Genomic DNA, 26,165 nt, shown 5'->3' with positions numbered 1-26,165 from the left:
GTTGTGAGGCATGTGGTGAGCACCGCCCTCTTGATACGGGCGTTCCGTCCACTTGGTACATAATGATTAATGGGAAGCAGGTCTGCCAATCTCGTTTACATCAAATGCACCTTGCGGTCTCTCCATTGTGTGCCACCTGTGGAGTGATTGATCCGGATGACCATCTCCTCATCGCCTTGTATGTGGGTTGCCGATTGATGTTTGACATTTGGTGCACCAGATGTTGACTTTCCTAGCATGCTTGAGTCCTGACCGGGCAACTGCAGAATCGCTCCTCTTCCGGTATGAGATGTATTTTCCGAGAGTAAAAACGAATTCTGTGACATCGATACGTGGCTACGCCGTCCACTGCTTGACTGGTGACAGTGAGAAGATAGTCCTCAATTTTTGGCGCTACTTAAACGAACTACACTGTACGATCATAGGGCATCCCAAAGTACCAGAAATACTTTTCAAATTTCCTCTAAAGCGTGTTCCATAACCCACCTCTCAGCTGGGTTATCCATGATGGGAGACACTGTACCATGAGCCCTTTTTTATCTGTTAAGATTCACTGCTAACAGCAACCACGTTAATATAAGAACTCGTGCGCCGATGATTATGCAGCGAATAGCACCATGGAATATCCTCACAGTTTAATGAGATGACCTCTTTTGTTTTTCTTCCTTTTTGGTAGTCGACGAGGACCGGCTTTCATTTATCTTCCTCTCGGCATTATAAGGTATGCCATAGCATGAGCTTTTGCAACCTATTGGTAATGGTACAAAAAACATATATCTAAGAAATAAAAAATAAAATAAAATAATGCTTTCCTTCTTTACCTTGATGCATTTTGGCCCTCTTGGATCCCATGCCCTCCACCCTAGGGGGAAAACGGGCCGTGGTGGCCAGATCTACGTTTGCGACGCCTGCCACTTAGCCTCGAACACCCCCCCCCCCCTCCCACCCGTTAGTAATGGAAAAAACGGTACATCACATGCCTCGAAATTGATAGATAGAGCCATCGAATCCCGGTCGGAAACCGCATCTTTCAGTTTGCATTTTAACCTAGACTTCACCACTCAACAATGTGAGAAGTCGCTATAAATGAGTCGTCGTTCGATCTATGCATTAAACTGTAGGTCCCCTCTTCTCCACTGGATAACTGGTTTAGGTTATGGACACGCAAGTCACCCACATGATGTCCAAATGAAAGACTTGCACTAGGCATTTGAACCACATGAAATAATTATTAGTGCCTTTTTAAGTAAGTTCGTTTTAGTTATTTCGTTAATCTCCATCGGCTGCTCATTGTGAATTTCTATTCCCTGGTAGAAAATGCTGTTTTCAGCTTCTGTTCTTTTCTTTTTTGCCAAATGTTTATTCTTTCTCGATAGATATAAGTTCAGTCTAGCAGACCTTGTTCCATGGCGTTGGGCATGGCTGTATGTGCAAGAATTGTGAAAGTTTTTTCATGTACTTAACTCTTTGGTAAAGTTACTCAAGAGGCACAGATAAAATCCCAAGTGTTTTTAACAGATCTTTACACTGAACCTGATTGTTTTTTGCCATTATTCTTAAGGAACTTTTCTGTAGCTGATACACTGTGATATACTAATGACAATAAAGGAAAACAAATCAGTTTGTGTTTAAGGTTACAGTTTGTTTTGAGAGACTAGTCTGGTATGTTGATGAAGTGTAAAACACGAGTTACTACCACGCTAATAAATTAAAACTTATGAAAGTGGTTGAACCAGTTTTTTACTACCATCTTCGTCTGATATTAATCGGCGACAGAAAAGTAGGTAAGAGTTCATTGTTGAAGTATTTCACAGACGGAAAATTTGCCACACTTTCTGACTCAGTCGCGGATATTGGGTTTTTGCTCATCTAATAGAATAAGAAACGGTACAAGAATGAAACTTCAGCTCTGGGACATAACTGGACAGGAGAGATTTAGGTCCATAAGAAAATCTTAATACAAAAATTCTGATTGTGCTTTGCTTTTGTTCAACATCTGTAACGGAGAAAGTCTTGACGAATTTCTCTGTGGACAGTGGAAGCCCGTAGTCATATTGAACGTCGTCGTGCTGTATTTGCTCTGGTTAGCTGCAAGATGGATTAGGTATTGGCTGGTGGAAGACGGTATCACGTGTAAGTGTAGAAGATGCATTTCATGCAGAAACCCAGGAAGTTTATAAAAGTATACAAAGTGGAGGACGGTTGGAATGACATTAAAACGGGATTTCGGCGCCCAAGTGCATATGACTTCAGTTTAGTTGAAGCGGAACTTGCCAAATCAACTTATTGCTGAGGTGACTTATTGATATAGACTAGTGTGCATGTTCTGTGAGAATTGTTATGTAGTGTTGTTTCTCTGTGCATTTTTGAATTCTGATATAGTATGTTGTGTACTTGCAGTGTTCCATAATTTACTGCTTAACCTTTGTACAAGTAGAAGTGTAGTGACCACTGGTGTGTTCCCAAGAAAAAAAAATTAATAAGAAAAAACCTGTATTACATTACTATATGTCATAACGGTTATGTGCTGGAAGTTTAAGTAGTAAACCATGTTCGGTCTTTATTGAGCAATCGCATATCTATTGAGCTTCAATAACAAAGAGCAGCAGTAGGTGGCGTCTTAACATTTTTAGACCATTGTGATACTGGTAAAACTGGAACTGACAAAACATTGGTGCTTTCGAAATATATTTTACGTTAATGAGCATGTGTCACAGGACAGTAGTAATAATAAAATTACGCCGTTTTTGGACAGATCATATCACTAGTCTGTTAAGTTGTTGATGAACAATACATGCTGAAGTTATATAAAAATGCTGACTCAATTGCTCCATACCATCCTGGAAGTTATATGATAGGCTGCAGGTAAGTTTAGCTACATTAATGTGAAAAGTGTCCTTGAGCACTTGGCGATTGCTTAACTATTGATTTTCTTGTGCTGTCATTTTCTTTGTTGATACTGCTCTATGTTCCCACTGGTTAAAATTCAAACATTTTTTCTTCAGTAAGTATCTGCGTCAGCATGAAGCAGTTGTAACTCATTGTATTCGTTTATGTAACATCACTTCTGAGGAACAATTTATAATCAGACAGTCTTTGTTTCATGCACAATGGTTCGCATCGTTGGATCAAGAACGAAAGTTCGTAACTGTCTGATGAAAACTGAAGTAATCATGATTAAATTTTTGTGTGTAGAATTTAGTGAATGCAATATAGGATGAGAGACTTCTGACAATTTTACAGCAACCTTTAAGTAGAACTGGAAGATTTTTCAGAGCTGTTTCCAACTGGTTCCTTAATTCAACTAGACATAAGCACATTACAAGTTATTTGTTTGAGGTTTAGTTACAAACATTTTATAGACTTCGACAATATAAAATTTTGCGCATTGTGAAATATACTAATATGATATAAAACAAAGAAATGCTGTACATACTTAATGCAGTGGTGATCTGAAATATGAATTAAATCTGGAATATTACAGACTTCTCACATTTCACATGTGATTTCTTAGTTGACGTAACATTCCATGTAAAACTGAAGCTTCATAAATAACACAGCTCTACAAAATAAAATTTTTTTTTCGTTGCCAGGGAAGTTTGAACGAAAATGGGATGTTGTTATGATACTCATTCCGAGTATATTTGTACTTTTTCCAAATTGGCTCTGGTTTTTGAGATATAGGTTATTTGTGGAAATGAGAGTTTCATGTGGATAATATCGACTGCAGGGTCCATATATGGTGTAATGTATTTGCTACCTGTTTTTTAATTAGTGATATTGTACTATCTTTATTAAACAATTGTGCTCAGGGAGTGCATCTGTGTGGTTGAGGATTACATCATGCAAACATCACACTGTCAGCATGTGTTCAGTCCTGTTGTGCGGTGCGTGTGTTGAAGATATTGAGGGTTGTGCAGATTTGAATTCGGCGGTACTCGACATTAATTTGTTGGCCGAGGTAATCCCCGCAACAGCCGATAGGTAGCGTTCAGTGTAAACAAGAAAAATGGCGATGTTCGAAAGTCACACACATGTGCAGTGCAGCTTCAAGGAGATAGAACCTTTTCATCGTGACGTAGCAAATAAGAGGTGAGTATTCATTTCACACAAAACAATTAATGATGTTTGTTGGATGTGATTGACATGCAAATACAAGAAAGTTCTGCATAATATGTAATATTTGTGCAATTTTGTTTTAGGAAAACATGAGTTCTTCACGCCGTCTTTGCGTGAACCATCCAGATGAGTTCTGCTACATTTGTGGTGAATACGTTCTTCAAAAGAACAGGAAGAATATCACTCCTTTTGTGAAGGAAGCGTATCTGGCATATTTCGGAATTAAACTTGGAGATCAAGACAAGGCGTGGGCACCCCATAAAGTTTGTAAATGCTGTGTGGAGTGCTTACGGCAGTGGACAAAACGAAAAAGGAAAAGCTTAAACTTTGGAGTGCCTATGGTATGGCGAGAGCAGAAGAACCATACAGATGATTGCTATTTTTGCATTGTTAATGTGAAAGGTTTTAATAGGTTCAAAAAACGAAAGTGGGAATATCCCGATTTGGAGTCAGCAAGAAGACCGGTGGTGCACAGCAACGATGTTCCTGTACCAACCTTCACAACATTACCCACGCTAACATCATCAGATGACGAGGTGCACGGCGAGGAATGTACAAGTAGTGGTTCGGAATACGAAGGACGTGAGACACAACCCCAGCAGTTCGATCAGAAGGAGCTCAGTGACTTGATACGAGAACTCAATCTTTCAAAGCAAGCATCAGAACTCTTAGCATCCAGGCTTAAGGAAAAGAACTGTCTTCATCCAAGTGTTAAAATAACAGCTTACCGGACGAGAGAAGAAAACCTTCTTCCATACTTCAACCAAGAAGAGGTTATAGTGTATTGCAGCAATATACCTGGACTTTTACTTGAATTGGGGCTGCCGGAATATAGACCAGAGGACTGGCGTCTCTTCATAGACAGTTCCACTAGAAGTTTAAAATGTGTTCTCCTACACAATGGCAATCGTTACGCATCTATTCCAATTGTAAAGTTAGTTCGCCTCCACGTGGTGCACCCTGGGTAACGCTAAATGAACTAACACAACTGGCGGCAGACCGAACGAAGAATTCCTGCCCCACATCGCAGTGAAACAGAACGACAGACAAAGCGCTATGCAAGATACATACAACGGTCCTTTTAGGGACCAACTGACAAAGGAGCTCGGACCATGCATCCGAATCTGCCATTTCAACATTGAGGGCATAAGCAGAGCAAAATGTCAAGTATTGCAGAGAATTTTACACGATAACGACATTGACCTGGTAGCCATACAGGAAACTCATGCTGAAAATAGAGCCCAACTTGAAGCTAGAGGAAGGATTCTGGGATATGATCTACTTGGAGCCACGTATGACAGACACTATGGCGTTGCGACATATGTGCGTGGGGACATAGAGAATGCCTTTCCAGTTGAAGCCTCCATTGCAAATGATATCCATGAAGTTGTCATCAAAATAGGAGAAGTTACAGTAACTAACATCTATAAACCTCCTGCTACTACATGGCCAGCTGAAGTGATAAAGATCCACCCACACCCAAGCGTATACGTTGGGGACTATAATAGTCACCACGAAATGTGGAAATATAGTACGAATGATAGCAATGGAGACATGCTGGTCGATTGGTCCGAGGAACAAAATACATATCTGGTCTTTGATGCCAAGGACCGAGGGACATTCAGATCAGCCGCATGGAACTGCGACTATAACCCGGATCTGTGCTTTGTTTCGAGGGATACAAGCGATAAACCACTGACAGCCTCTAGAAGGGTCCTGACGGACTTCCCTCATAGCCAGCACCGCCCTGTGCTTATTAATATCGGTCTATCCATCCCGATAATAAGGTCTTACCCTCGACCAAGGTGGAATTTTACAAAAGCTGACTGGACAAAATTCTCTGTACAACTTGATTATACCTTGAGCTGGATCCCTCCAACCAGCAAGAGCTATGAGAGGTTCGTGGGAGCGGTCATTAGCTCTGCGAAAACAGCGATCCCAAGAGGGTACCGCAAAAAATACATTCCCGGTTGGACAGGGATATGCGATGACCTGTACGCGGAGTTCCTCAAGAATGGGGACCGGGAAATAGCGGATGAACTATTACATAACATCGACTTTATTAGACGGCAAAAATGGGAGAATACTGTTGAAAATCTAGACTTCTCAAAGTCAAGCCGACAAGCCTGGTCCCTACTACGTAAACTTGGAGGCGCAAACCCACCTGAACGTAGAAAGGACGAAATATCTCCCAACAAGGTTGCATCCCGCATAGTTTCTGCGTCTAGAGCCCCACGAAATAGAAAGCACACAACAAAAGTGAAGAAAGACTTAAAAACATTAAAAAGGACTCGTGCAATAGACTCAGAATATTCATCAGATATTCGCATCGAGGAGGTTACCAATGCCCTGAAGAAGGTTAAATCAGGCAAAGCTCCGGGTTTCGATGGTATCCACCCTGAGTTCCTCATACATGTTGGAGCCTACACAAAACAATGGCTGGCTAAGTTCTTTACGGACATTCTCCAAGTGGGTAACATTCCTCTCTCACTTAAACGAGCAAAGATCATCGCAGTCCTGAAACCTGGTAAACCAGGCGATAGACCAGAGAGTTACCGCCCCATTGCCCTTCTCAGTATGGTATATAAATTACTAGAAAGACTGCTCCTCAACAGAATAGGCCAGACTATACTCAAAAAAATCCCTATCGAACAAGCAGGATTCCGTCCATATCGCTGCTGTACAGATCAAGTCCTATCACTGACAACATATATAGAGGCGGGGTTCCAGAAGAAAAATAAAGTAGCTGCAGCATTCGTAGACCTAACAGCGGCCTATGATACAGTTTGGAAACAGGGGCTCATGTACAAATTAATCTGTGCCGTCCCCTGCAAGAAGATAACCAACCTCATTGATGATATGTTGTCAAATAGAACCTTCCAAGTAATAATGGGGAATGAGAGAAGTAAACAGATGAAACTCAATAATGGACTCCCACAAGGCTCTGTCCTTGCACCCCTTCTTTTCAGCCTTTACATCGCTGACATGCCTGCAACCAGATCGCGCAAATTTGGTTATGCTGATGACTGGGCTCTAGCAACAGCCCACAGAAATATAGAAACTGCCGAAGATATCCTTACGAGTGACCTAGGGATTCTCAGCGAGTACTTTAAAAAATGGAGGCTACAACCTAGTGCTACAAAGACGGAAGTATCTGCCTTCCATTTGAACAACAAAATGGCCAACAGAGAACTACAAGTCTATCTAGACGGGAAATTACTAAATCACAACAAACACCCAAAGTACCTTGGGGTTACCCTAGATAGGACACTAACATTCAAAGAACACCTGACGAAAACTGCAGCGAAACTTAAAACACGCAACAACATATTGCAGAAGCTCTGTGGCACCACTTGGGGCTCCACAGCATCTACCTTAAGAACATCCGCACTTGGCTTGGTGTATCCAGTGGCAGAATACTGTGCCCCAGTGTGGCTCAACAGCAAACACACACACATGGTAGATAGCCAACTTAATGCAACAATGCGTATTATATCAGGCACAATCAGGCCAACTCCTACAGTGTGGCTGCCCGTTCTCAGTAACATAGCCCCTCCTAACCTGCGCCGTGAACACGCTCTGGTTAGAGAATTTCAAAAAATCATGACCAACCCTCAATTACAAATTCATGAAGATACTCACGACATCCAAGGAAACCGACTCCGGTCTAGGCATCCTCCACTAAAGACCGCACAGGCTCTGCACCAAACCAACTTCAAAATAAATGACCGATGGAAAGAGGAATGGGAGAGCAGAACAGTAGTAAACTGCCACAGTATGCCATGCATCTTTAGTAAACCAAAAGGATTTGATTGCCCTCGCAAAGTTTGGTCAACTCTTAATCGCATCAGAACCAACTGTGGGAGATGTGCCGACTCCTTACACAGATGGGGTAAACTTCCTTCGGCTGCTTGCGACTGTGGCGCTGAGAGACAGACGGTCAAACACATCGTGCAGGAATGCCCACTAAGGGCATACGAGGGTGACCCACAAGATTTCCTAATGGCGACCCAAGAGGCAATCGACTATTTACTATCTAAGCTGGACGTCTGCTTGTGACTGGTCTTCTGTGAGTGTAACTTTACAATTGGCGGTGTCCTTATATACAAACTGTTATTTATTGCTCTGTTTATACATATGTGATTTTTTTTAATCGTGTTGTTTCTGTAATTTTTACTGTGATGTTATGAGCCATACGCTAAATAAATAATAAATATTCCAATTGCCCACTCAACAAAACTTTGTGAAGCATATGCTAACATCAAGATGGTTCTGCAGAAAATTCAGTATATGCAGCACCAGTGGTTGATTTGTGTTGATTTGAAAATGGTGAACTTCTTGCTTGGACAACAAAGTGGATACACAAAGCACCCATGTTTTATCTGCATGTGGGATAGTAGGGCAAAGCACGAACATTGGAAGCAGAAAACATGGCCTCTAAGGGAACATATGGCTGTTGGTGAAGCAAACATCATTAATGAACCTCTGGTTAGTAGGGACAAGATTGTTCTTCCGCCATTACATATTAAGTTAGGACTAATGAAGCAATTCACCAAAGCTTTAGACAGAAATGGTAATTGCTTCACATACATCTGCAATATGTTCCCTGGACTCAGTAGTGAAAAACTTAAGGCAGGAATATTTGATGGTCCTCAAATTCGCAGGCTCATCAACGATACCAATTTTACAAGTGTCATGACTGTCACTGAAGCATCGGCCTGGAACAGTTTTGTCGCTGTTGTAAAATGTTTTTTGGGCAATCATAAAGCTCCCAATTACGAGGAACTGGTCAAAAACATGCTCACTAACTTTCAAAACTTAGGAGCTAACATGAGTATAAAATTGCACTTCCTTCACAGCCACTTGGATCGATTTCCTCGTAATCTAGGTGATTTCAGTGAGGAACAAGGAGAGCGGTTCCATCAAGATATGAAAGGAATAGAGGAAAGATATAAAGGAAGATGGGACAGGCATATGATGGCAGATTATTGCTGGAATCTGCAACGTGAGTGTTCTGAAGAGACCTATAAAAGGAAAGCGTGCAGGAAGCGGTTCGTCATGGACGGAAAATGATATACTTATAGAGAAACTTTTCAATTATGTTTTATACGTGGACAAATGCCTATCAGGTTTTCATAGAAGCTATTTATAAAGATTATTTTCTTTTTTCATTGTAGTTTGTAGCGCTCGAGTTCAGTATTAGCAATTTTTTCAAATTTTTTGAATAAATGATGCATTATCTCAAAAACTAGAGCCAAACTGCATAAATGGTTGCTATATTCGTCCTCAGCACCACTAACCCATCCTAAAGCCACTCAAATATCCTTGGCAAGAAAATGAGTGTTGACCAGTGTAATCAATACATTGCGTTTACTTATCTGTTTTTATAAGAACTGGCCTAGTAGTAAAGCATGTGCCTCGAAGTCGATAGGTCGCCGGATCGAATCCCGGTCGGACCTCGGACTTTTCATTCTGCACTTTAACCTAGCCTTCACCTCTCAACGACGCGAGGAGTCGCCAGAAACGACATGTATGTCGGATTCCACGTTAAACTGTAAGGCCCCCTCTCCCGTTGTAAAACTGAGGTAGATTAGCGACACGCAAATCGCTGAAATGGCGTCCAGTTGAAAGACGTATGCCAGGTTCTTGACCCATACTTTATTATTAGTGCCTTTTTATATAACCTTGTGTTAGTTATTTCGTTCATCTTCTTAGGCAATTTACTGTGCAATTTCATTCGTTGCTAGAAAATGGTGTTTTTTTTTTTTTTTTTTTTTTTTTTTTTTTTTTTTTTTTTTTTTTTTTTTTTTTTTTTTTTTTGCAAAAAGTGAAAGTTAATTCTGTAGACCTGGTTCCATGGTTATGGACAGAGCTGTTTGTGCAGGAACAATGAAAGTTTTTTTTTTCTACAATGAACATAGGTACTATTTTTTGTCGTAATTCTTGAGGAACTTTACAGTAGTTTCAAAACTGTCAGATTTTGTGCATTTGTTCCCAGAAAACAATTCCATTGTAGTAAATGAGTGAACGTATGAATACTATGTAACTAAAAGGTTTACTTTAAAACGCATCCTTAGTTCTCAAATATGATCTAATGTTCGCATCCTGTAACAAAAGGTATAAGCCTCACTCATTTACTTCACTTCGTTCATTAAGCTATTGTTGTGAGAAAGCTTATGACAGCGTCGGTGTGAAGTTGTGTTACGTCATTATCTGTAAACTACGGCACTTTAATTCACGATTATTGTGTGAAGTAGGGCCCCTTGCACGAATTTCCTTTCTTTTGTCACTGGGATATGTTGGTATTTTTGTATTTTGTCGACGACGCGTGGTTTCTCCCGTGCAAGGCAGTACAGTTTCTTCCTTGTTTGGTCTTTGTTACACTGCAGAGCGGAAAAGAATTCAAGAAAACAATTCAGAAATATGTAAGTCTGCATAAAGAGCTAAAATGTGCTGTCTCACTCGTGAGAACGAACACAATACAGTTGCCGAATGTAAAAATGCAAGCATGAATCACTGGAAAAATATTTTCAAACACATCGTGCTTGTCACAAGAACCGATCGAGGTGGCGCAGTGGTTAGCACCGGCCGATTTCCTTCCCCGTCCTTCCCTCACCCGAGCTTGTGCTCCGTCTCTAATGACCTCGTTGTCGACGGGACGTTAAACACTAATATCCTCCCCCCCCCCCCCCCTTGTCACAAGAAATTAGTGAGAACTGACTGTGGACGCAAAAAAACGTTATCTCGAGAAATAACACGTGTTTTGATAATCACATCAGTTTTAATATTGACTCTCCAGTTTCCGGTACTGATCCCTCTCAATATTAGCCTTTCTATTTTGTAACTGTACCAAGGGCAAGCATAATGAATGTCACTACTAAAAGTTCAAAGTCAGTAGATTTCCTTAAAGGCGGATATGATGTCCTTGATAAAAAGTTATTATAAATTACCTGTGTAATACACATAACAGTATGTGCTTTAATCCTACAACACTATGCTATTGCTAATAAGCCACTGTAAACATAAATTTACCCATCTGGGTCCATCGAATCTTTATCATTTATCACTTACATAACACGTTTTAGGGAATAATTGGAATTTTCAAGTGCTTTGGTCAGGGATGTACAATATATAACCATTTACCAAACAAGTTTAATTATTCTCAAGAGAGGATGAGGATTTCGTGATTCTCATCATAAGGTAGAAGAATCCATAAGGATAGCAAAGTTAAAGAAGTTTAAGGACAGAATGGAGCTGAGTTACAAATGCATGAAAAATACACCCTAAACCAGAGAAACATTTTTATCGGAAAAGCAATGTTAAGAATGTGGAAACATTTTGTGTAATTAAGTCTCCGTCTCCGTGAAAGTAAATCTGAGGATGCAAAAGGCAGCTACATATCATTTTAATGTATATACTGAATGTCACGTTTCCACCCCCATAGTCCTTGAGAATATTAAAGACCGCATAAGAATATCATGTTGCAAAAAATAAAAATAAAATAAAATATTAACTGATGCCTGAACCAAATATCGAGCCTTACAAACTGCCGTGCACATACTTGTATTGAAAGTTAATCACATGACATCACTTTCGATTAAGATTCCTAAAAATTAGAATACATATTGACTCTACTGGTGAAAAAAAAACCACGTAACATAATTGGTTTTCGATTTGTGTTTAGTTCTGATAGCCCACTGCCCTAACATTACAACAGACAACATTATATTTGGATATGTGCTACAGCTCCACCATGCTGTGCGTATATCAGTATGATGCAAAACACCTACGATGACCCCTCATAACTGATCTCCTCTATAATGGTTTATCATCTGAATAACATGTTTCGGGAAAAGATTTGGATTTTAAAGTGGGTTTTTCGTCGTGTGTTATGCAAAAATACGTGAGGTTACTGCATCTGCTCGTCAGCCTGAGACTCTTACCACATTCGATTAATAGATGCGGTAGTCCTGGATACAGTTACCGGGCAACCCATCTGAAATGTTTTTTTCTAAAAAAATTACTATAAGGGGAAATCGTAACGTGCAAGAGTTATGGACATATTCGAAACAATTTGCTGCATTTTCTACCTTACAATACAACGAGAAAACAGAGATATATAGGTAATAATCTATCTGCAGACAAACAAAATTCTGGGGAGAGTAACACAGCTCAGAGACATCATGAATGACAATAAAAACACTCAATAACCTTTTAAATTATCATAAAATTGTAACAAATAAAAGTCAAGAATGATGAGGTGTTTCGAAAAGCTGCATATCTGTATGAAGGTGCTTTATTACAACCACTCGTTTCACGTCAGTATAGAAGCACCTTCATGTTTTGTCTGACAAAAATGCAAACCATTGTGTGAAAATTTATGAAATGGTGGAAATACAGAATCAGTGTTGGCAGTAAACAAAAAAATGACAATCACAATAGTAAAAAACTGAAGCGTCAAAGAAGCTGGAGCAGGCGTGAGTATTCAAATATAGAGATTGTATAAACAAGCAGATTACGACGCTGCGGTCCGCAACGCCGGTATAAGACAACAAATGTCGGGCGCAGTTATAAGTTCGGTTACTGCTGCTACAATGGCAGGTTGCCAAGATTTGAGTCTGAACGTGGTGTTATAGTCGGCGCAGGAGCGATGGAACACTGCATCTCCGAAGTAGCGATGAAGTGGGAATTTTCCCGTACGGCCATTTCACGAGTATGCCGTAAATATCAGGAATCCGGTAAAACATCAAATCTCCGACATCGCTGCCGCCGGAAAAAGATCCTGCAAGAACCGGAACAATGAGGACTCTAGAGAATCGTTCATCGTGACAGAAGTGCAACCTTTCCACAAATTGCTGCAGATTTCAATGCTCGGCCATCAAGAAATGTCAGCATGGAACCAATCAACGAAAAATCATCGATATGGTCTTTCGGAATCGAAGGCCCAACCTAATGGAGACAACCTTATGAATCCATGGACTGTGCATGTCAGCAGGGGACTGTTCAAGCAGATGGAGGCTCTGTAATGCTGTTGAGCATGTGATGTGGGAGTGATAAAGGACCCCTGATACGTCTAGATATGACTCTTACAAGTAACACGTAACGTACGTAAGCATCCTGTCTGATCACCTGCATCCATGCGTGTCCATTGTGAATTCTGACGGACTTGTGCAATTCCTGCAGGACAATGCGACACCCCACACCTCCAGGATTGCTACAGAGTGGCTCCAGGAACACTCTTCTGAGTTTAGACACTTCCGCTGACCACCAGACCCCCAGACATGAACATTATTAACATCTGGGATGCCCTGCAACGTGCTGTTCAGAAGAAGTCTCCACCACTCTTACGGATGTACGGACAGCCCTGCAGGATTCATGGTGTCAGTTTCCTCCAGCACTAGTTCAGACGTTAGTCGAGTCCATGCAACGTCGTGCTGCGGCACGTCTGCGTGTTCGTGGAACCCCTAAACGATATTAGGCAGGTGTACCAGTTTCTTTGGGACTTCCGTGTATTTTCATGATGTAGATGGACAAAATTCTTCCATTCTCGAAGTTTCATTTCCATACTACAGTATTAACTTTTGGCTGATGTATTCCCATGTACATAATGATGTTAGTTAATTTTTAAGCATTTTATCCCCATTCACATTAGTGTCCCATTTATTATTCATTTTTCCCTCTACTTTTTTATAGGTCTGGCTCACTCAGCAGTCATGCTTAGTACACTTTTGACAAAAATCTTTTGGGTGCACTTAATTTTATTACGACAACCCGCCAATGTGATTTGGCTCTTCGCGTGGATAATATTCCCAATGTTTGGACTCTGTAACTCAATAACCACTGTGTCAGCCCATGGTAACTGAGTGGTCAGCGCGACGGGATGTTACGCCTAATGACCAGGGTTCGATTCCCGGCTGGGTCGGAGATTTTCTCCGCTCAGGGACTAGGTGTTGTGTTGTCCTTATCATCAACTTTTCATCCCCACCAACACGCAAGTCGCCGAAGTGGTGTCAACTCGAAAGACTTGCACCAGGCGAACGGTCTACCCGACGGGAGGTTCTCCCCACACGGCATTTCCATTTCCAATAATCACTGTGAGTATTTGTCATTGCTTTTTGAAGAACGCCAAAAATTCTATCGTTCTGTATTCCTGTCATCTCATAAATTTTAACACAGTGGTTTGTATTCTTGACAGATAAACCTGAAGATGCGTCTATACTGACGTGAAACTGGTAGGTGTGAAAAAGCATCCTTATACAGCTATGCAGCTTTTGGAAACACCTCATTATTCTTGACTCTTTAGTTATTACAACTTTTACGATAATTTAAATGGTTATTGAGAGTAGAGTGTTTTTCAATTGCTGTTCATCTACCTACAAATTTCTCTCAGCAGCATCAGACATAACCGCCAGTTCTATTGAATTTGACACTAGTGTCAGGGAATTTGTGCTTCATATTCAATGATACTGTCATATATGGGGGTGTTGTTGGATTTGTAGCGATACAAAAGCTATGCATGAGAAACAGGAGAGCAGGGTTCGTGGTAAACTTAGTGTCCAACACTTTAAATCAGATGACTCTATTGTAGCGGAAGGAAATCAGGAGTATATGTACGAATTTACACTGATCAAATGTTCAAATGTGTGTGAAATCTTATGGGATTTAACTACTAAGGTCATCAGTCCCTAAGCTTACACACTACTTAACCTAAATTCTCCTAAGAACAAACACACACACCCATGCCCGAGGGAGGACTCGAACCTCCGCCGGGACCAGCTGCACAGTCCATGACTGCAGCGCCTTACACTGATCAACCAGAACATTATGACCACCTACCTAATAGCAGATATGTCCACCTTTTTCACGGATAACAGCAGGGACACGTCGTGGCATTGAAACTATGAGGCCCTGGTAGATCGCTAGAGGAGGATGGCATCACATCTGCACGCACAAGTCACCCAGATCCCGTAAAGTGTAGGGGGGGGGGGGGGGGGGGTGATGAGCTCTGTTAAGCCACGTTCTATCACATCCCAGATGTGTTCGATTGGGTTCACATTTGGCGAGTGGAGGGGGAGGGTGGACAGTTCATCAATTGGAACTTAGCACTCTGTTCCTCGAACGACACCATCACACTCCTGGCTTTGTGAAAGGGGACATTATCTCCTTGAAAAATGCCACTGACGTCAGGAAACATGAAGGGGTTACGTGATCAGCAAGCAGTGTACGACACACCTCGGTCGTCCTGGTGCCTTGCACGAGCTTCACTGGACCAATAGATGCGCACACGAATATTCCACAGAGCATTATGAAGCCGCCGCCAGCTTGTCTCCATCCTGCAGTACAGGTGTCGAGTAACTGTTTCCCTGGAAAACGATAGATTTGCACCCTCCCATCGGCATGATGAAGAAGGCATAGGGATTCACCAAACGATGCAATGTGAAACGTCCCCTTAGAACAATTGTACACGACTGTGCTTAAACTGACACACAATATTTTTTAGCGCAACGCAATCTGACTTTCAGAAATCCCTACAAAGGAATGGCCCTGACTAACATTAACCTATACGTTTCACAAATCACTTACCTCACCAAAAATCTTCCTTACTCGAACTACTGCAATACAGCGAGCGCCACTACTGCCAGCTAAATAAAAGATTCAAACTACGGAAGGCACTAACTACTGATAGGGATAGTTAGCAAATGAAAGATTTTAATAGAGAACAAACAATGTATTTACCTTAATAGTGTTGAAAAAGCATAATATACATAGCAGTTCATAATATCCATTCTGTACTCAAAAATCCGCCATCTCATTTCCCACATCCACCACTGCTGGCGGCTCACCTCCAACTGCGCAACGCTACGCGCTGTTCACATCCAGCTGCCGCTGCCCAACACTACAATGGCAGACAACAATGCAAACTAGCCACAGACTGCACACAGCACAGCCAGTGATTTTCACATAGAGCGCTACGTAACGTTGCCAATAAGAAAACATAAAAAGCCTACTTACATAGCCCCCATGCTCCCCACAAAAAATTTTACAAATTGTTTTGGGCAGTGGCCAATAATGATTTGAAAAAATTTTTCATAATTACAATAACAAAGATATCAAATGCACGCACTTATTTATACAATGTTGGTCAAAAGCTAAAATTTTCTCACAGTCCATAAAGACAGTCCAGATTGTTCATCACAGTAAAATTTCAGTGTTTTTTTTTTTTTTTTTTCAAAGTCTGAGCAGTAAAAGACAATGCACACGGAAGTAGTGGATTTCCATGCAGTCTTGAAGAAGTAGTGTTGTCCTGCCAACTGAAAGACAGTGCTGACTCTTGACATGCTGACAGGTAATGGGCTATAACAGAGCAAACCCACAGCAGAGTCATTCGACGTTTTGAAGAAGATTGGTAGGTAGGTCATCACAGAGCAGACCCACTGTAGTCCTGGTAGAGAGTATGGTATTGGTGGGCCACCAGAGGTGCAGACCTACTGCAGTCCTTGTAGAAATTGTGGACAGGCCCACTGTAGTCCCGGTAGAGATTGTGGTATTGGTGGGCCACCAGAAGTGCAGACCCACTGCAGTCCTCGTAGAAAGTGTGGACAGGCCCACTGTAGTCCTGGTAGAGATGGCCAGCAGCCATCTGTTGTGACTCATAATATCCATTCTGTACTCAAAAATCCGCCATCTCATTTCCCACATCCACCACTGCTGGCGGCTCACCTCCAACTGCACAACGCTATGCGCTGTTCACATCCAGCTGCCGCTGGCCAACACTACAATGGCAGACAACAATGCAAACTAGCCACAGACTGCACACAGCACAGCCAGTGATTTTCATATAGAGCGCTACGTAACGTTGCCAATAAGAAAACATAAACAGTCTACTTACAAATGCTCTGTGACAGCGCCAACGTATAGTGTCGACGGTCCCGTGCCCATTTCAGTCGTAGTCGCCGATGTCGCGGTGTTAACATTGGCACAAGCGTGGGTCGTCGGCTGTGTAGGCCCACGGTTAGGAGCGTTGGTGCACTGTGTGTTGAGACACACATGTGCTCTGGCCAACATTAAAGTCTGATGTTAGTTCCGCCACAGTTAGCCGCTTGTCCTGTTTTACCAGTCTGCCCAGCCTATGATGTCCGCCATCTGTAATGAGGGGTTGCCGCCCAAACCCACGACGTCTGGACGTGGTTTCACCTTGGTTTCGCCACGTGTTGACGACACTCACCACAGCACTCCTCGAACAGCCGACAAGTCGAGCAGTTTCCGACATGCTCGTGCCGAGTCTCCGGGCCCTCGGTCAAACTCAAACAGATCACACGCCTTCCCCATTGTACACACGGACAGCACGCTCACTGACACTACATGAACCATGCGTGTGTCTGAGTAGCAGTCATTCCTCGCCAGATGACACTGCTTTCGCCTGGACGGGTTTATTCAATACTAGGTCGGTGGTCATAATGTTCCGGCCGATCAGTGTATTTGTTGTTACACTACTGGCCATTAAAACTGCTACACCACGAAGATGACGTGCTACAGACGCGAAATTTAACCGACAGGAAGAAGATGCAAATATGCACATGATTAGCTTTTCAGAGCATTCACACAAGGTTGGCGCCAGTGGCGACACCTACAACGTGCTCACATGAGGAAAGTTTCCAACCGATTTCTCATACGCAAACACCAGTTGACAGGCGTTGCCTGGTGAAACGTTGCTGTGATGCCTCGTGTAAGGAGGAGAAATGCGTACCATCACGTTTCCGACTTTGATAAAGGTCGGATTGCAGCCTATCGCGATTGCGGTTTATCGTATCGCGACATTGCTGCTCGCGTTGGTCGAGATCCAATGACTGTTAGCAGAATATGGAATCGGTGGGTTCAAGAGGGTAATACGGAACGCCGTGCTGGATCCCAACGGCCTCGTATCACTAACAGTCGAGATGACAGGCATCTTATCCGCATGGTTGTAACGGATCGTGCAGCAATGCCTCGATCCCTGAGTCAACAAATGGGGTCGTTTGCAAGACAACAACCATCTGCACGAACAGTTCGACGACGTTTGCAGCAGCGTGGACTATCAGCTCGGAGACCATGGCATCGGTTACCCTTGACGCAGCATCACAGACAGGAGCGCCTGCGATGGTGTCCTCAGCGACGAAACTGGGTGCACGAATAGCAAAACGTCATTTTTTCGGATGAATCCAGGTTCTGTTTACAGCATCATGATGGTCGCATCCGTGTTTGCCGACATCGCGGTGAACGCACATTGGAAGCGAGCATTCGTCATCGCCAATCTGGCGTATCACCCGGCGTGATGGTATAGGTTGCAACTGGTTACACGTCTCGGTCACCTCTTGTTTGCATTGACGGCACATTGAACAGTGGACGTTACATTTCAGATGTGTTACACCCGTGGCTCTACCCTTCATTCGATCCCTGCGAAACCCTACATTTCAGCAGGATAATGCACGACCGCATGTTGCAGGTCCTGTACGGGTCTTTCTGGATACAGAAAATGTACGACTGCTGCCCTGGCCAGCACATTTTCCAGATCTCTCACCAATTGAAAACGTCTGGTCAATAGTGGCCGAGCAGCTGGCTTGTCACAATACGCCAGTTACTACTCTTGATGAACTGTGGTATCGTGTTGAAGCTGTACACGCCATCCAAGCTCTGTTTGACTCAATGCCCAGGCGTATCAAGGCCGTTATTACGGCCAGATGTGGTTGTTCTGGGTACTGATTTCTCAGGATCTATGCACCCAAACTGCGTGAAAATGTACTCACATGTCAGTTCTAGCATAATATATTTGTCCAATGAATACCCGTTTATCATCTGCGTTTCTTCTTGGTGTAGCAATTTTAATGTCCAGCAGTGTACATAATGCATTTACGGAAATTATGTAACATAGAATATCAACGTATTTTATTAATTAGACTGTGTGGGCGAAGTCACCAGCTCACAGACGTGCTCAACGGCATATATGAGCCGCGTAATCAAAATAATTTGAGAACGTTTTTACGGCTACCTGCAGACTGAATCCGCTCACTGCTTACCGCAGCACCCACGCCTTTCTATCTCCGTGTGTGAAAGCCGCTATCTGGCGGCGTCCTTTTAAGAGGCAGCGCGAGTGTTATCTGGAGGCAGCAGGAAGACTGGTGTGATCTCCGAGTCGGCGAAAAGAATTCTTGACCACTCATGAGAGCGGCACAGATCAGTGAGTCCCCGTTTATCAGGACGTTCTTCCGGCAGTTACTGGCAGCCAATGCACGTGTGTTGCCTGCACATAAGGCCTTGGCGGTTCTTCCTCCAGCTAGACGCTTCATATACGCGAGTTGGGCTACTCTCTGACAAGGAACCCCTTGAGTGCGATGTCGAAAAAGGCCAATGATGTATACGGCATTCGACGCTCCCCATATTGTCTACCATGCAACCATAATAGTGGCTGCTAGTGGCAACAGAGGGCGGAAGTCCAATGGTGAGCACAGTATGGGGCTACGGAGTGTAGTTGAACTGCTTAGTCGACGAGTATCTCACAAAGTGCTACAGCACTAGTGTTGTTGATACAAAGCAGAGCGGTGGCAACAATAAAAAAAGGCAGAGATTGCATTATATCAACAAGAACAGTTGCCGAAATTGACATTTCATCAAAAAGGAACCCAAGGAATTTCGCAGACTGAGAAAGAAGTGACGGATGATATACAGGGTGTTTCAAAAAGAATATACGTACTTCGAATGCATATATTTATTAAACTTTAAGACATACGAATATGAAACTTTGGGGTTGTTTGGGGAAGGAGACCAGACAGCGAGGTCATCGGTCTCATCGGATTAGGGAAGGAAGTCGGCCGTGCCCTTTCAAAGGAACCATCCCGGCATTTGCCTGAAGCGATTTAAGAAATCACGGAAAACCTAAATCAGGATGGCCGGACGCGGGATTGAACTGTCGTCCTCCCGAATGCGAGTCCAGTGTGCTAGCCACTGCGCCACCTCGCTCGGTATGAAACTTTACACACATATTTACGAACCTCTCAAGTTCAGATTACAGATGTTCATTATGTCCTCCATCAGCGACAAGAACAATACCACATCGATACTCAAATTCCCCCCATACTCGGGCAAGCATGTCCTTCGTCACTCATGTTGTGGCAGTACGGATCAGGTTCTTCAACTCTTCTGTGGGAGTGGTGGGACATAAACGTTGTCTTTAACGAAACCCCACAGGAAGAAGTCAGAGGGTGTCAAATCTGGTGACCATGGAGCCCAGCTGAGACATGCTAAGTCGCCAGCTCCTTGACTCCCAATCCAACGGTTCAGTGGAGTTTCATTCAGATAGTCACGCACTTGGCGACTCCAGTGAGGGGGTGCCCTCTTGTCTTCGTGCAGCCTCGGAAAGAACCAGTTTTGTAACATAACGAGATACTGCTGATCGTTAACCGTGTTTCCATCAAAGAAGAATGGACCATAAACAGATGAAACGATATATCGCACAAAACACATTGACTTTTGGCGAATCTCGTACATGTTCAATGGCTGTAGATTCTGTAGGCCCCAAATTCGACCACTGTGTTTCTTTATCGGACCACTAATATGGAAAGTCGTTTCATCACTGAACACGATGTGTTGTGCGGAAGTGTTATCATTGTCAATAGCATCAAGAATCTCGTTACAAAATGCCACACCTTGGCGTTTGTCATCAGGACGCAGAGCTTGTGACAGCTGTAACTTGTACAGCCGGCCGAAGTGGCCGAGCGGTTCTAGGCGCGTCAGTCTGGAACCGCTCGACCGCTACGGTCGCAGAATCGAATCCTGCCTCGGGCATGGATGTGTGTGATGTCCCTAGGTTAGTTAGGTTTAAGTAGTTCTATGTTCTAGGGGACTGATGACCTCAGAAGTTAAGTCCCATAGGGCAGGAGGTACAAGACTTCTGGTCAGGTGAATATAGGGTTATAAATACAAAGTCTAAAAGAGGTAATGCAGGAGTAGGTTTAATATGGATAAAAAAATAGGAGCACGGATAAGCTACTACAAACAACATAGTGAGCGCATTATTGTAGCCAAGATAGACACGAAGCCCACGCCTACCACAGTACTACAAGTTTATATGCCAACTAGCTCCGCAGATGATGAAGAGATTGAAGAAATGTATGATGCAATTAAAGAAATTATTCAGATAGTTAAGGGAGATGAAAATTTAATAGTCATGGGTGACTGGAATTCGATAGTAGGGAAAGGAAGAGAAGGAAAAGCAGTAGGTGAATATGGACTGGGGGTAAAGAATGAAAGAGGAAGCAGCCTGGTAGAATTTTGCGCAGAGCATAACTTAATCATAGCTAACACATGGTTTAAGAATCATGAAAGAAGGTTGTATAGATGGAAGAGGCCTGGAGACTTTGGAATATTTCAGATAGATTATATAATAGTAAGACAGAGATTTATGAACCAGGTTTTAAATTTTAAGTCATTTCCAGGGGCAGATGTGGACTCTGACCACAATTTATTGTTTATGAATTGTAGATTAAAACTGAAGAAACTGCAAAAAGGTAGTAATTTAAAGACATGGTACCTGGATAAACTGAAAGAACCAGAGGTTGTAGAGAGTTTCAGAGAGAGAGCATTAGGGAACGATTGACAAATACAGGAGTAAGAAATACAGTAGAAGAAGAATGGCTAGCTTTGAGGCATGAAATAGTGAATGCCGCAGGGGATCAAGTAGGAAAAATGAAGACGGCTAGTAGAAATCCTTGGGTAACAGGAGAGATATTGAATTTAATAGATGAAAGGAGAAAATATAAAAATATAGTAAATAAAGTAGGCGAAAAGAATACAAACGTCTTAAAAATGAGACTGACAGAAAGTGCAAAATGGCTAAGCAAGGATGGCTAGAGGACAAATGCAAGAAGGTAGAGGCATATATCACTAGGAGTAAGATAGATACTACCTACAGGAAAATTAAAGAGACCTTTGGAAAAAAGAGAGCCACTTGTATGAATATCGAGAGCTCAGATGGAAAACCCAGTTCTAAGCAAAGAAGGGAAAGCAGAAAGGTGGAAGGAGTATTAGAGGGTCTATAGAAGGGCGATGTACTTGAGGACACTATTATGGAAATGGAAGAGAATGTAGATGAATATGAAATGGAGGATATGATACTGCGTGAAGAATTTGACAGAGCACTGAAAGACCTAAGTCAAAAAAAGGCCCCGAGGATAGACAACATTCCATTAGAGCTACTGATAGCATTGGGAGAGCCAGCTATGACAAAACTCAACCATCTGGTGAGCAAGATGTATGAGACAGGCGAAATACCCTCAGACTTCAAGAAGAATGTAATAATTCCAACCCCTAAGAAAGCAGGTGTGGACAAGTGTGAAAATTACCGAACTATCAGTTTAATAGGTCATGGCTGCTGAATATTAACACAAATTCCTTACAGACGAATGGAAAAACTGGTAGAAGGCGAACTCGGGTAAGATCAGTTTGTATTCCGTAGAGACGTTGGAACACGAGAGGTAGTAGTGACCCTACGACTTATCTTAGAAGATAGATTAAGGAAAGGTAAACCTACGTTTCTAGCATTTGTAGACTTAGAGAAAGCTTTTGACAATGTTGACTGAAACACTCTCTTTAAAATTCTGAAGGCGGCTGGGGTACAATACAGGGAGCGGAAAGTTATTTACAATTTATACAGAGAGAGAGAGAGAGAGATGATCGTATGGCATTGTTGGCCGGGAGACCCCATTCGGGGAAGTTCGGCCGCCGTATTGCAAGTCCTTTTTAGGTGACGCCACATCGGCGACTTGCGAGTCAATGATGATGGACACACAACACCCAGTCCCCTGCCGGGAATAGAACCCGGGACCCTTCTTGAGATACAATATAGTTCTTGAGGTACAATTTGACTCTGCTTTTCCGATGCAGAGGTACTTTTAACTTACATACTACAACAGTAACAATGGTTGTGAACTTTTTTTAGATTTTTTTCCAGTAGCACTGGATGAGAATGTTTACAATTTTTCCAGATATATAAATCTACGCTAAAAACTAATGCGGAGATACTTTTTTTACTACGGTACTAGAACAAAATCCTACAGTCCCAGAAGCATAGCTTTTACAATAATTGTGATGGACTGGTACTGTTAGAAATTAATTTCCACATCACCTATAGCAAATGTTTTTACAGTTATTCTGATGCACTGTGAGCTATACAGATACATACACTTAAAAACTAATATGACTTGGATGACTAGCGGCAGGAGAAAATTTAAAAAGTACTGTATTTACAAGACTCATATGTTGCGTAATATAAATTTTTACAGGCTGCACATAGGCTGCACATACGTTGCGTGTGAATAAATAAATATAAATGTATTTATTGTTTATCCTTTTTTTTTACTTTTTTTCACACTCGCGCACACACAAATTCCTTTTTTATCTTTTTTTCCACATATGTTGTGCGAATATACATGGTGGTCCATTGATAGTGACCGGGCAAAATATCTCACGAAATAAGCATCAAACGAAAATACTACAAAGAACGAAACTCGTCTAGCTTGAAGGGGGGAACCAGATGGCGATATGGTTGGCCCGCTAGATAGTGCTGCCATAAGTCAAACGGATATCAACTACGTTTTTTTAAATAGGAACCCCAATTTTTTATTATATATTCGTGTAGTACGTAAAGAAATATGAATGTTTTAGTTGAACCACTTTTTTCGCTTTGTGACAAATGGCGCTGTAATAGTCACAAACGTATAAGTACGTGGTATCACGTAACATTCCGCCAGTGCGGACGGTATTTGCTTCGTGATACATTACCCGTGTTAAAATGGACCGTTTCCCAATTGCGGAAAAGGTCGATATCGTGTTGATGTATGGCTATTGTGATCAAAACGCCCAACGGGCGTGTGCTATGTATGCTGCTCGGTATCCTGGACGACATCATCCAAGTGTCCGGAACGTTCGCCGGATAGTTACGTTATTTAAGGAAACATGAAATGTTCAGCCACATGTGAAACGTCAGCCACGTAGGTGTTTTAGCTGCTGTCGTGGCTAATCCGCACATCAGTAGCAGACAAATTGCGCGAGAATCGGGAATCTCAAAAACGTCGGTGTTGAGAATGATACATCAACATCGATTGCACCCGTACCATATTTCTATGCACCAGGAATTGCATGGCGACGACTTTGAACGTGTGTACAGTCCTGCCACTGGGCACAAGGGCAATTACGGGACTATGACAGATGTTTTGCACGCGTTCTATTTAGCGACGAAGCGTCATTCACCAGCAACGGTAACATAAACCAGCATAATATGCACTATTGGGCAACGGAAAATCCACGATGGCTGCGACAAGAGGAACATCAGTGACCTCGTATGGTGCGGCATTATGGGAGGAAGGATAATTGGCCCCCATTTTAACGATGGCAATCTAAATGGTGCAATGTATGCTGATTTCCTACGTAATGTTCTGCCAATGTTACTACCAGATGTTTCACTGCATGACAAGTACTTGCAACATGATTGATGTCCGGCACATAGCTCGCGTGCGGTTGAAGCGGTATTGAATAGCATATTTCATGGCAGGTGGATTGGTCGCACGCCGGCCGTGGTGGCCGAGCGGTTTTAGGCGCTACAGTCTGGAACAGCGTTGTTGCTACGGTTGCAGGTTCGAATCCTGCCTCGGGCATGGATGTGTGTGATGTCCTTAGGTTAGTTTGGTAGGCGACTGATGAACTCAGAAGTTAAGTCCCATAGTGCTCAGAGCCATTTTTTGGCCCGCACGTTCACCGGATCTGACGTCCCCGGATTTCTTTCTGTGGGGAAAGTTGAAGGATATTTGCTATCGTGATCCACAGACAACGCCTGACAACATGAGTCAGCGCATTGTCAATGCATGTGCGAACATTACGGAAGGCGAACTACTCGCTGTTGAGAGGAATGTCGTTACACGTATTGCCAAATGCAATGAGGTTGACGGACATCATCTTGAGCATTTATTGCATTAATGTGGTATTTACAGGTAATCACGCTGTAACAACATGCATTTTCAGAAATGATAAGTTCACAAAGGTACATGTATCACATTGGAACAACCGAAATAAATTGTTCAAACGTACCTACGTTCTGTATTTTAATTTAAAAAACCTACCTGTTACCAACTGTTCATCTAAAATTGTGAGCCATATGTTTGTGACTATTACAGCGCCATGTATCACAAAGCGAAAAAAGTGGTCCAACTAAAACATTCATATTTCTTTACGTACTACACGAATATGTAATAAAAAATGGAGGTTCCTGTTTCAAAAAACGCAATTGATATCCGTTTGACCTAGGCAGCGCCATCTAGCGGGCCAACCATAGCGCCATCTGGTTTCCCCCTGCAAGCTAGACAAGTTTCGTTTTCTGTAGTTTTTTGTTTGACACTTATTTCGTGAGATATTTGGCCTGGTCACGATCAATGGACCACCCTGTATACACGTGTATATAGTACGAATAAATAAATAAATAAATATGTCCTATCGATCGAATAATAGTTTGCTGTACCATATGCAGCGGCTGCGTCGCAGCATCACGAACATTACTGCAAGGCACTGCAAATAGTCGTCGGTAGAGAGCGCTCTCAATGCCATATAACGTACACCCTTAGCCCGCCTCTGGGTGGTACCTTCCAGTGTGCATTGTGCATACAGCTTTAATCGCACGCCTACTCCACAATTGCCAGTCCATTCGCCTCATCTTTCATAAGGTCGATGACCTTGTTTTGTGGAACAATACCATAAGGATTATTGACCATGTATTAGGACGTGTCGAATTCATTACTATAGAACCTCATTAATTCATATGGACTGCAGTTCTTCACCAACAGGTGAAGGTATCTGTATCCATATAAAGTAATTTAGGATCAACGAAATGAGCTTTCAGAAACTTGTAATGAAAAAGGTACATGTGGAGTTTGGATAGGTCTAGTATTTACATCGCCACGTAAATAGGTTTCGTAAACTCTACTGCAGTGTTCGCCATTTCCACAGCAACAAAGTTCTTATTGAAT

General features: G+C 42.4%; 1 pseudogene; it reads left to right on the top strand.

Moving 5' to 3' along the window:
- The first annotated feature begins 1,717 nt into the window (after positions 1–1,717).
- On the top strand, positions 1,718–2,293 carry LOC126184038 (ras-related protein Rab-39B-like; annotated as a pseudogene).
- The last annotated feature ends 23,872 nt before the right edge of the window (positions 2,294–26,165 follow it).

The sequence above is a fragment of the Schistocerca cancellata genome, chromosome 4, assembly GCF_023864275.1.
Source record: "Schistocerca cancellata isolate TAMUIC-IGC-003103 chromosome 4, iqSchCanc2.1, whole genome shotgun sequence".
Taxonomy (NCBI): Eukaryota; Metazoa; Arthropoda; class Insecta; order Orthoptera; family Acrididae; genus Schistocerca; species Schistocerca cancellata.
Note: the sequence above shows the minus strand (reverse complement) of the source record. Positions and strands in the feature narration are given on the sequence as shown.